This window comes from Schistocerca serialis, chromosome 1, assembly GCF_023864345.2.
Source record: "Schistocerca serialis cubense isolate TAMUIC-IGC-003099 chromosome 1, iqSchSeri2.2, whole genome shotgun sequence".
Classification (NCBI taxonomy): Eukaryota; Metazoa; Arthropoda; class Insecta; order Orthoptera; family Acrididae; genus Schistocerca; species Schistocerca serialis.
Window position 1 is genome coordinate 427,140,499 of NC_064638.1, and position 12,547 is coordinate 427,153,045.

A 12,547-nucleotide genomic window follows, 5' to 3' on the forward strand; every position below is an offset into this window, starting at 1 on the left:
ATTAATTAAAACACAGCCTGAAATGGGTTAACATTCTGCAGTGATCAGATATTCCGCTGGTAGCAAAACTTGTCGTAGTTGTTGATGTGCCCAGTAGTTAGTTGCTTACACACCACGATTTCTTTTAATTAATTTAAAATTATCTTAAGAAATTTTTTTTTTTTTTTTGGTGTTAGCCAGACCGCACTTGCAGCCGCATTACGCTAGGCTGGTAATTTATGGTGGCACAGGACAGTGCCTTCGGATGCCTCGTTAGCGTCTCTTATGGTCCTATCGCAGATAATTTTAATAATATTTTTTGGAGTTATAACCTTAGCTCCTCGCGAACGTCGTCGTCGTCGTCGTCGCCGCCGCACGCACGCAGAATACGTGGTACACACGCACACACACATATGCAGTAGGCGGTGGACGATGTAAGCACTCGGCTAGGTGTAGCTCGCGCCAGTATAGCTCGCGCCGGCCTGGCGCTGCTGTGGGGCGGCCTCACGGCTTCTCCACTGGCCTGGCAGCTAGCGGCGTTCAAATGGGAGTCGCAGTTTACTCCTCGACATGGAGGGTGGTACTGGGCTGTTGACGAGTGCTCTCGTATTTTGTCGTTCCCTCCGGCACTTGCCTTTGCGATGTTTTCGACGGTCGCCTGTTGCCATATCAGCCCGCACCACCATGTGTGACTCCCACATGTGGAGCGTACATGCTGCAAGCATTTAGGCCCTGACACTGCGGTTTTTCATCTCTGGCGGTACTCCGCAAGGATACCGCCCTTCGATTGTGCCATTCCAGCACTAATTGAAGTGCTAGATTTTCCGGCCTGTTAGGAGACCGCTCCTGCAAAATGTGCGAGGAGATTTTTGCTGGTTGCGAGCTACCCGCCGATTTTCTAGCTGTACGTATTGCCCTTAATCCAAAGGTCACAGTCGACTGTCGGGCTAGAGACGTACGTCCCATCACCGTTCTTAACACTGTTTATAAGTTGGTGGCACGAAGTGTGGCTTCACGTCTTAAACAGGTAATGAATAAGGTACTTTGTCCCACTCAATCATGTGGCGTTTCGAATCGAACCACCTTCACCGCTGCTTCTATATACCGTGATGCTGTCTTACTCACCCACCGCCGACGCTCGAACCCCGGCTGCAATTGATCCCTAGATTTCGCCGGTGCCTTCGATAGGGTCTCCCATCCTTACCTGCTGGCCGTTATGTCGCGGATGGGTTTCGGGGAGCACTTCATAAGAGTCATCCGGCACTTCTTGGATGGAGCAAATTCCACAATCATTGTGAACGGCTGCAGATCACGACCAATTCCCATCAGACGATCAGTTCGACAAGGGTGTCCCTTGTCAGTGTATTTTATCGCTTTGGACCCCGTGCTGCGTGACATCGGACGAATGGTCGATGGTGTTCCTTTCCCAGGCGTCACCTTCCGCAGTGCGGCATACGCGGATGGTGTAGGTGTGTTTGTAGCAAACGCCAGGGACATCGATTCAGTTCGCCGAGTCCTCCACGTTTATGAACGAGCATCCGGTGCCATGTTAAAAGTCAACAAAATGGTGCTAATCCCACTAGGACCACGATCATTGACCATCGAGCGCCCATGGTTCCGGATTGTAGGGGAACAACGTATCTTGGGTCTTGAGGTGACTGCCTGTCCGCAGCGCATCTTAACACTCACGTGCAGGCGGATTCTCACGCGCATCAGAGGACTTTGCGTGAGTCACACTGATCGACGACTCGACCTCCATCATTGAATCCAACTGATTAATACTTACATCCTATAACGGGCATGGTATGTAGCACAACTCCTTACGCTACCGAAACAAACCAGCAGAGCCATCTCACAAACAGTATATTGCCTGTTGTGGCGGCATGCACTATTCAAAGTTGATGCACAGACTTGTACACTGCCAAAGGTCGATGGTGGCCTTGGACTCATTGACTTTCCCCGCAAATGTGCGGCAATCCTGATTCACCGTATCGCCACTTTGCGTGAGATTGACCCAGGTGGGACAACAGCGGTGCTTTTCGACCGTTATCGCCCACAATCGGCGCGTGAACCAGTATGTTTGACACATATTACATTCCGGATGACGGCAGTCAAGGTCTATTACCTCAATCAAAGTTACGTCCTAACAGTGGCCACCGACAAGACACGCACATCAAAGCGCCTTTACTAGGCGCTTCGAGAGCCAGCCCACACCACACAAATTGGAGGACAGACGACCATCGGTCATCTGGCACCAAGCTTGGGCTAATATCAACCACCCAGCCCTCCCCACAGAAGTTTCAGCGCTATGGTATCGCGTTGTAAACAATTTAATACCCACTAATCATCGCTTGGCGGCCATCCGCCTATTGCCCTCGGCTGCTTGCGGCCGATGTGGTGACGTAGACACCAGAGAGCATCGTCTCTTATGCCCTCACGTCACAGAAGTGTGGGACCTTGCACGTGTGCTATTAGCGCTGATCGGTGGGACTACACTGGACTATGTGCCAATCGACTGGTTCCTTACGCCTGATATTCAGACCAACCCCCGAAAACGACATAACGCAGTGGTGTGGCTCTTGGGCCACACCATTTTCACGATCTATGACCTTTGCCTCACCGATGCTGTCTCTTTCATGGACTACCTTTGGAGCCAGCATCGCCTGGCGGAATGTGACCGGAAATATACCATTACTTTTGCAAGATTTCTTAAAGTTGCAATGGTTCATGGTTATCAAAAGGTGGTCCAGGCTGAGTAAGGCACCTCGTATAAGAATTGCCTGAGTGTACCCCTGGATCTTTGTCACTCGGACTTTCAAACTACTCTTGACTTAACCATACCCCAGGTTTGATATTGGCCTTCTGGGCATCACTAGAGTAGACTGCTCTATGATACTGATAATATGGAAATTGGTAACATGGAAATTGTGTGAACGTTGTATGAAAAATTATTGGAAAATTGGAAAACACATAGTCTATCTTAGGGGATTATTACTTCGTTAGTTCTATGGGCTATGGGATTATCTCGCCAGTTTCGTTTGAGTGTGCTACCGTCGCTGTTTTTTTTTTTTTTTTGCCTTCATTTCTGTCTTTATTTATTTCTTTCTATTTAGTTTTTAACATCATCACTTGCCTCACACCTGCAGAGGGAAGTGTGTTTCTGAGGAGTGTGTCGTCGCCCCTGAGGCATAGCAGAGTATGCCTCCGCTTTTATTTTCGGTTTATGGCAAGAAGTCTTGCTGCTAACAACACCCTGCTTTACGTGCTGCGTCGACACTAGAGGATGGCGGCATTTTTGGAGAGGAAAAGGTAGGGCTATAGGGGAGGTAGGAGGGAAAAAAAGTGTAGTATCTGCTCTTATCAGCTTAATATCTGATACGTCCTGCATTGCACGACCAGAATATTAAACTCATTTTTGGCTTATGACGGAGTGCTAGGGGCTTGCTCCACCTCTGTTGCGGGTTGGCCCGGCATTGCAGTACCGCCGGGATCGGCCCACCTAAAATTAATTAAAACACAGCCTGAAATGGGTTAACATTCTGCAGTGATCAGATATTCCGCTGGTAGCAAAACTTGTCGTAGTTGTTGATGTGCCCAGTAGTTAGTTGCTTACACACCACGATTTCTTTTAATTAATTTAAAATTATCTTAAGAAATTTTTTTTTTTTTGGTGTTAGCCAGACCGCACTTGCAGCCGCATTACGCTAGGCTGGTAATTTATGGTGGCACAGGACAGTGCCTTCGGATGCCTCGTTAGCGTCTCTTATGGTCCTATCGCAGATAATTTTAATAATATTTTTTGGAGTTATAACCTTAGCTCCTCGCGAACGTCGTCGTCGTCGTCGTCGCCGCCGCACGCACGCAGAATACGTGGTACACACGCACACACACATATGCAGTAGGCGGTGGACGATGTAAGCACTCGGCTAGGTGTAGCTCGCGCCAGTATAGCTCGCGCCGGCCTGGCGCTGCTGTGGGGCGGCCTCACGGCTTCTCCACTGGCCTGGCAGCTAGCGGCGTTCAAATGGGAGTCGCAGTTTACTCCTCGACATGGAGGGTGGTACTGGGCTGTTGACGAGTGCTCTCGTATTTTGTCGTTCCCTCCGGCACTTGCCTTTGCGATGTTTTCGACGGTCGCCTGTTGCCATATCGGCCCGCACCACCATGTGTGACTCCCACATGTGGAGCGTACATGCTGCAAGCATTTAGGCCCTGACACTGCGTTTTATCATCTCTGGCGGTACTCCGCAAGGATACCGCCCTTCGATTGTGCCATTCCAGCACTAATTGAAGTGCTAGATTTTCCGGCCTGTTAGGAGACCGCTCCTGCAAAATGTGCGAGGAGATTTTTGCTGGTTGCGAGCTACCCGCCGATTTTCTAGCTGTACGTATTGCCCTTAATCCAAAGGTCACAGTCGACTGTCGGGCTAGAGACGTACGTCCCATCACCGTTCTTAACACTGTTTATATGTTGGTGGCACGAAGTGTGGCTTCACGTCTTAAACAGGTAATGAATAAGGTACTTTGTCCCACTCAATCATGTGGCGTTTCGAATCGAACCACCTTCACCGCTGCTTCTATATACCGTGATGCTGTCTTACTCACCCACCGCCGACGCTCGAACCCCGGCTGCAATTGATCCCTAGATTTCGCCGGTGCCTTCGATAGGGTCTCCCATCCTTACCTGCTGGCCGTTATGTCGCGGATGGGTTTCGGGGAGCACTTCATAAGAGTCATCCGGCACTTCTTGGATGGAGCAAATTCCACAATCATTGTGAACGGCTGCAGATCACGACCAATTCCCATCAGACGATCAGTTCGACAAGGGTGTCCTTTGTCAGTGTATTTTATCGCTTTGGACCCCGTGCTGCGTGACATCGGACGAATGGTCGATGGTGTTCCTTTCCCAGGCGTCACCTTCCGCAGTGCGGCATACGCGGATGGTGTAGGTGTGTTTGTAGCAAACGCCAGGGACATCGATTCAGTTCGCCGAGTCCTCCACGTTTATGAACGAGCATCCGGTGCCATGTTAAAAGTCAACAAAATGGTGCTAATCCCACTAGGACCACGATCATTGACCATCGAGCGCCCATGGTTCCGGATTGTAGGGGAACAACGTATCTTGGGTCTTGAGGTGACTGCCTGTCCGCAGCGCATCTTAACACTCACGTGCAGGCGGATTCTCACGCGCATCAGAGGACTTTGCGTGAGTCACACTGATCGACGACTCGACCTCCATCATTGAATCCAACTGATTAATACTTACATCCTATAACGGGCATGGTATGTAGCACAACTCCTTACGCTACCGAAACAAACCAGCAGAGCCATCTCACAAACAGTATATTGCCTGTTGTGGCGGCATGCACTATTCAAAGTTGATGCACAGACTTGTACACTGCCAAAGGTCGATGGTGGCCTTGGACTCATTGACTTTCCCCGCAAATGTGCGGCAATCCTGATTCACCGTATCGCCACTTTGCGTGAGATTGACCCAGGTGGGACAACAGCGGTGCTTTTCGACCGTTATCGCCCACAATCGGCGCGTGAACCAGTATGTTTGACACATATTACATTCCGGATGACGGCAGTCAATGTCTATTATCTCAATCAAAGTTACGTCCTAACAGTGGCCACCAACAAGGCACGCACATCAAAGCGCCTTTACTAGGCGCTTCGAGAGCCAGCCCACACCACATAAATTGGAGGACAGACGACCATCGGTCATCTGGCACCAAGCTTGGGCTAATATCAACCACCCAGCCCTCCCCACAGAAGTTTCAGCGCTATGGTATCGCGTGGTAAACAATTTAATACCCACTAATCATCGCTTGGCGGCCATCCGCCTATGGCCCTCGGCTGCTTGCGGCCGATGTGGTGACGTAGACACCAGAGAGCATCGTCTCTTATGCCCTCACGTCACAGAAGTGTGGGACCTTGCACGTGTGCTATTAGCGCTGATCGGTGGGACTACACTGGACTATGTGCCAATCGACTGGTTCCTTACGCCTGATATTCAGACCAACCCCCGAAAACGACATAACGCAGTGGTGTGGCTCTTGGGCCACACCATTTTCACGATCTATGACCTTTGCCTCACCGATGCTGTCTCTTTCATGGACTACCTTTGGAGCCAGCATCGCCTGGCGGAATGTGACCGGAAATATACCATTACTTTTGCAAGATTTCTTAAAGTTGCAATGGTTCATGGTTATCAAAAGGTGGTCCAGGCTGAGTAAGGCACCTCGTATAAGAATTGCCTGAGTGTACCCCTGGATCTTTGTCACTCGGACTTTCAAACTACTCTTGACTTAACCGCAACATGGCGGCGAGTGAGTGACGTGCGTTAGCTTGGCTCGCAAGTTTACGTGAAATCTGGAGGTGTTTTAAGCAGTTAGGCTAGTCTACATATACTAAAGCCGTATATCTACTGCCGAGTGTCGTATTTTACATCACATACTGAGCACCAATTACACGGAATCGTACTAAAAATGGAAAATCGCCGAACAACGCGCAGTGCAGCCAACGGCCAGGCCGGCGACAGCGCAGGGGTGGAGTCTACACCGGGAGCTGCGGCCGCTCCGCCCGCCATCGCTGACATCGCCGCACTCGTGAAGGCTGAGGTGAGTGCCGCGCTGCAGGCTAAGGAGACGCTCGGGCTCGTTGTTCAAACCATCACTGATGCTGTCACTGCAGCAGTGACGGACAAAATACAGAAAACTCTGGAGGCGAATGCGAGCGAGATCCGTGCACTGGACACATCGTTAAAAGCAAGTGAGGAGAAAGCACGACTGCTCGAACAGAAATTGATCGAGAAGACGGACGAGCTCGAACAATATCAGAGACGCAATAATCTCAGACTGTTCGGCATTCCAGAGAGCAGCAGAGAGAACACAGATGAGCTTGTGATAAACCTTGTCCAAGAAAAGCTAGGCGTGCAGGTGACTCTGAGTGACATTGACAGAAGTCATAGAGTGGGTCGTAGGTTGCCAGGTTCTACAAAACCAAGGCCTATAATAGTGAAATTTATGTCGTATAGGAAGAGATCTGAAATCTTCAGAGCAAAGAAGAATCTCGCGAAGTCGGGTCTGACAGTACGCGAGGATCTGACCTCTGAAAGACTAAACATTTTGAAGAGCGCGATTTCGAAATTTGGGCTACATAACGTATGGACTAATGACGGCAGGATAATGGTTAAGACCGAAAACGGAAAGAAAACAATTTGCAGTGTTAATGAACTCGAAAGCCTGTGCTTTAGAAGCTAAATCATGTCTAATCTTGCTGCCACTAACCTGTATGTTTATATTGTTTACACTGTCATCCATATCGTAACTAATGTATCATCAAATTGTTCGTTTCTCTAAATAACTATTTTTTTTATCTCTAATTATTTTTTCTCGTGTAATATTTGTTATTATTTGTATTATCAACTCTTCGTTTCTCCACATAACTATTTTCATTTTTAATTGTTTTCTCATGTAATTTTGTTAATTATTGCATTAGGTAGTCTCACTTCCATCCTTAATTAGCAACCCACCATCATACTTTAGTTGTTATCCTCATAAGTGCAATTAATATCACACTATGTCATAACGTGCAGATTACTCCCGTTGTATTTAGCGAAATTCCTTCCCCTGCCAGCCCACTGCTACTTCCATAACCGTTGCAGACCTCGCTGACCTTGGCCACAGATCCCGTTGTCTCCCCGGGGACCTACCCCCTCCCGGCCGCTTTCACTGCACAGAACTGGGAGGACACTCCCTCACCCGCCTCTCCTTCACACGCTTTCCGCATTCCTCATGCCAGACCCTCTTGTCACCGCCAACCACGACCCGCAAACATCGGTCGGCAGCCTCCTCGGGCAATCAACACCCGAACGCACCAAGCTGCATATTGCACATGCAAATGTCCAGTCTCTGCCAGCTCACTTCGACGAGTTCAAATATATATTTCAAGCTGCTGATATACACGTAATACTTTTGTCAGAAACTTGGCTCAAACCAAGTATTCCTACAACTTCCGTAAACCTAGATGGCTATATCTTTCTCAGGCACGACAGATGCAACAGACGAGGGGGCGGAGTAGGGGCGTACATACGCTCTGATTTGTCACCTACAGTACTACACACATCCGACAACAATGTAGATAAACAAGTGGAATATATGTTCATAGAGATCAAATCACTTAACAGAAAGTGCTTAATATGTGTCCTTTACAAACCTCCTAAAGTAGGTGGGTTCGCCTGCTTCGAAACTGCCCTCTCTAGTCTCGAATCGTCATATGAACATGTAATTATAGCTGGTGACACTAACATTAACTTTCTGTGCAATAGTCCTACCACTGGGAAATTTAAGAGGATGCTTTCTTCCTCAAATATGACGCTACTTCAGCTGGCACCTACTCATCACACGACTACCAGTCACACGTTCATAGATATATTCGCAACGAAATCTCCGAACAGAATAATCCGCACCTCTCAAATATCTGCGCCTGGCATGTCTGCCCATGACATCATTTCCATGACGTATTCACTAGAATGCCCTAGAAAGAAACAAAAACTGTCTACATACCGAGACCTCAAACGCATAAATTTGCCTGAACTCGAAACTGAGGCACAAAAAATAGTTTGGGGGATGACCTCTACTCCCCTCATGGACATAAACGACAAACTCCACGATTTCACTAACAAAATTACTCAGCTATATGACAAATATGCTCCAATAAAGACCAGAAAAGTAAAAAGGCAACCTGCACCTTGGCTGACTGATGAACTAAAACAGCTCATGAATCTCAGAGATGCTGCACATCGAGCATACAAGATACACCCTACACCTGAAAATCACGCTGTATACAAGCAGAAACGAAACAAAGCCAGTCAAGCGGTGAGAAACGCTAAGCTCAGACATGCCCGTACATTAGCTGACAATAGATGTAGACCAGCTATCCTGTGGAAAAATCTCCGTAGTCTTGGTTTAGGCATAATAAAAGTTGCAGAAAATCCCATGGTCCCAGCTGAAGAACTAAACCGATTCTTCACATTACCTGCAACCAAAATTGATCCGCAAAAAAAACAGAGAATCATTGATTACTTCATTGGGATGAACGACTGTAGCAAAGAAAAATTCTATCTACAGCACGTCACTTGCAGTACTGTCAAGAAAGCCATAATGCGGATTAGATCAGCATCTACTGGACATGATGGTATCACTATCCAGATGGTAAAACTTATTATTGACCAACTACTGCCCTCTATAACAGACATTTTCAACGATTCATTAATCACAAGTGTTTTCCCTGAGGCCTGGAAACTGGGACAAATTAAGCCACTGCCTAAAAAGGACATCGCCACAGCAGCCTCTGACTACCGCCCCATCTGCCTTCTTCCTGCACTATCAAAGGCCTTAGAATATATAGTTCATGACCAGCTCACCAACTACCTAACTACTAACAACCTACTAGACGAATACCAATCAGGTTTCCGTAAACATCGAAGCACAACATCCGCTCTGATAAAGGTGACAGATGACCTGAAACTTGCCATGGACAGACAAGAAGCGACTATTATTTGCTTCTTAGATTTCAGCAAAGCATTTGATACTGTCGACTTCGACATCTTACTAGCCAAACTTAGCGGTCTAAATTTCTCACAAAGCGCAATGCAATGGTTTCGCTCATACATGATGTCTCGTCAGCAACGCGTCCTGTCTGGGGATATAAAATCACAATGGCGGCAGGTAGTGTCAGGCGTTCCCCAAGGCTCAGTATTAGGTCCTATACTCTTCTCTCTTTATGTCAATGATGTGTCATCGGTCCTGACCTATTGCAAATACCATATGTATGCTGATGACCTTCAGTTGTATCTAAGTGCGAAACCAAGCAATCTCAAGAAAGCTATTGAAAATTTCAATACTGACCTCGATGCGCTGTCAAACTGGGCACAGGACATAGGTCTAAAACTAAACCCATCTAAAACCCAAGCGGTACTTGTTGGTCACTCTAAGCTCATTAGCCCAAAACATCGGGAATCCGTACCACCTCTTATCCTAAATGGAACAAATATTAACTTCTCGCCATCAGCAAAGAGTTTGGGAGTAATAATTGATGAAAATCTAAATTGGACAGAGCACGTAACTGCAGTGTGCAAAAAAGCATCAGCATCCCTTCATGTCCTACAAAAATATAAAAAACTGTTCCCTTTCGATCTGAAAAAGAAATTAGTACAAACGCTTATACTCCCAATCATTGACTACAGCGATATTATCCTACAAGGCCTCTCTCAGGAAAATTCCCGACGTCTAGAACTGGTCACGAATGCCTGCGTCCGATATATCTGTGACGTTCGACTTTTTGATCACATTTCACCAGCATATGCAAAATTGTCCTGGCTGCGTGTAGACAAACGCAGAGATTTCCATACACTCTGTCTCATCTACTGCCTTATAAATGTACACTGTCCCTCATATCTCTCCTCTTCCCTAACACTCATGTCGGAACAACATGACAGAAACACACGTTCCCATCATAATAAAATCCTCTCCGTTCCACTGCATCGCTCAGTCACCTTCTCCAAGTCCTTTACAGTAGCGGGAACCCGACTCTGGAATAACCTCCCTCGTTATGTTAGAGAACTTAAAAACATGACCGGCTTCAAAAAACAGTTAATGACGTATCTACTTAAGCAACAGTAATACCTTCCTCTGTACATGAGTGCACTTCACCTCATTACTTCCCTCTCTCCCCCTCCTTAAAGCTCCCTTACCCAAAACTCGCTATACTAGTAAACATTTACTTTACACACCAATATATTAATGTACATCTGCACAAACCTTCATTATTATTGCCACTCTTTCTCATGTTTGTCATTATTATTTGATTTTTTTTTACTGTTATTATTATTGCTTTCACCATAATCTGTATGTATAGCACCTGATGTAAAAATACTGCCAGCATTTACTTTATTAGGTCTTAGTCATATTCATCATTATTATTTGATTTTTTGTTTTACTGTTATTATTATTGCTTTTATCATAATATGTATGTATAGCAACTGTTGTAAAAATACTTCCGCATTTACTTTATTAGGTCTTAGTCACTACTCTTTATTCATATTGTCACTAGAGTAAGCTAATTTTCTCATTTAAACTATGTTCATGATGTAACTCTGATGTGTGAAATGCTGCATGTGTGAAACACTGGTCCGATGTAAGAGAGGGCCTGATGGCCCTAATCTGGTCAGGTTAAATAAATAAATAAATAAATAAATACCCCAGGTTTGATATTGGCCTTCTGGGCATCACTAGAGTAGACTGCTCTATGATACTGATAATATGGAAATTGGTAACATGGAAACTGTGTGAACGTTGTATGAAAAATTATTGGAAAATTGGAAAACACATAATCTATCTTAGGGGATTATTACTTCGTTAATTCTATGGGCTATGGGATTATCTCGCCAGTTTCGTTTGAGTGTGCTACCGTCGCTGTTTTTTTTTTGCCTTCATTTCTGTCTTTATTTATTTCTTTCTATTTAGTTTTTAACATCATCACTTGCCTCACACCTGCAGAGGGAAGTGTGTTTCTGAGGAGTGTGTCATCGCCCCCTGAGGCATAGCAGAGTATGCCTCCGCTTTTATTTTCGGTTTATGGCAAGAAGTCTTGCTGCTAACAACACCCTGCTTTACGTGCTGCGTCGACACTAGAGGATGGCGGCATTTTTGGAGAGGAAAAGGTAGGGCTATAGGGGAGGTAGGAGGGAAAAAAAGTGTAGTATCTGCTCTCATCAGCTTAATATCTGATACGTCCTGCATTGCACGACCAGAATATTAAACTCATTTTTGGCTTATGACGGAGTGCTAGGGGCTTGCTCCACCTCTGTCGCGGGTTGGCCCGGCATTGCAGTACCGCCGGGATCGGCCCACCTAAAATTAATTAAAACACAGCCTGAAATGGGTTAACATTCTGCAGTGATCAGATATTCCGCTGGTAGCAAAACTTGTCGTAGTTGTTGATGTCCCCAGTAGTTAGTTGCTTACACACCACGATTTCTTTTAATTAATTTAAAATTATCTTAAGAAATTTTTTTTTTTGGTGTTAGCCAGACCGCACTTGCAGCCGCATTACGCTAGGCTGGTAATTTATGGTGGCACAGGACAGTGCCTTCGGATGCCTCGTTAGCGTCTCTTATGGTCCTATCGCAGATAATTTTAATAATATTTTTTGGAGTTATAACCTTAGCTCCTCGCGAACGTCGTCGTCGTCGTCGTCGTCGTCGTCGTCGTCGTCGTCGCACGCACGCAGAATACGTGGTACACACGCACACACACATATGCAGTAGGCGGTGGACGATGTAAGCACTCGGCTAGGTGTAGCTCGCGCCAGTATAGCTCGCGCCGGCCTGGCGCTGCTGTGGGGCGGCCTCACTGCTTCTCCACTGGCCTGGCAGCTAGCGACGTTCAAATGGGAGTCGCAGTTTACTCCTCGACATGGAGGGTGGTACTGGGCTGTTGACGAGTGCTCTCGTATTTTGTCGTTCCCTCCGGCACTTGCCTTTGCGATGTTTTCGACGGTC

At 46.6% G+C, this 12,547-nt stretch overlaps 2 pseudogenes; both read left to right on the forward strand.

Moving 5' to 3' along the window:
• Positions 1 to 3,270: 3,270 nt before the first annotated feature.
• Positions 3,271 to 3,483, forward strand: LOC126422746 (U2 spliceosomal RNA; annotated as a pseudogene).
• Positions 3,484 to 11,689: 8,206 nt separating this feature from the next.
• LOC126423113 (U2 spliceosomal RNA) lies at positions 11,690 to 11,902 on the forward strand (annotated as a pseudogene).
• Positions 11,903 to 12,547: the final 645 nt, after the last annotated feature.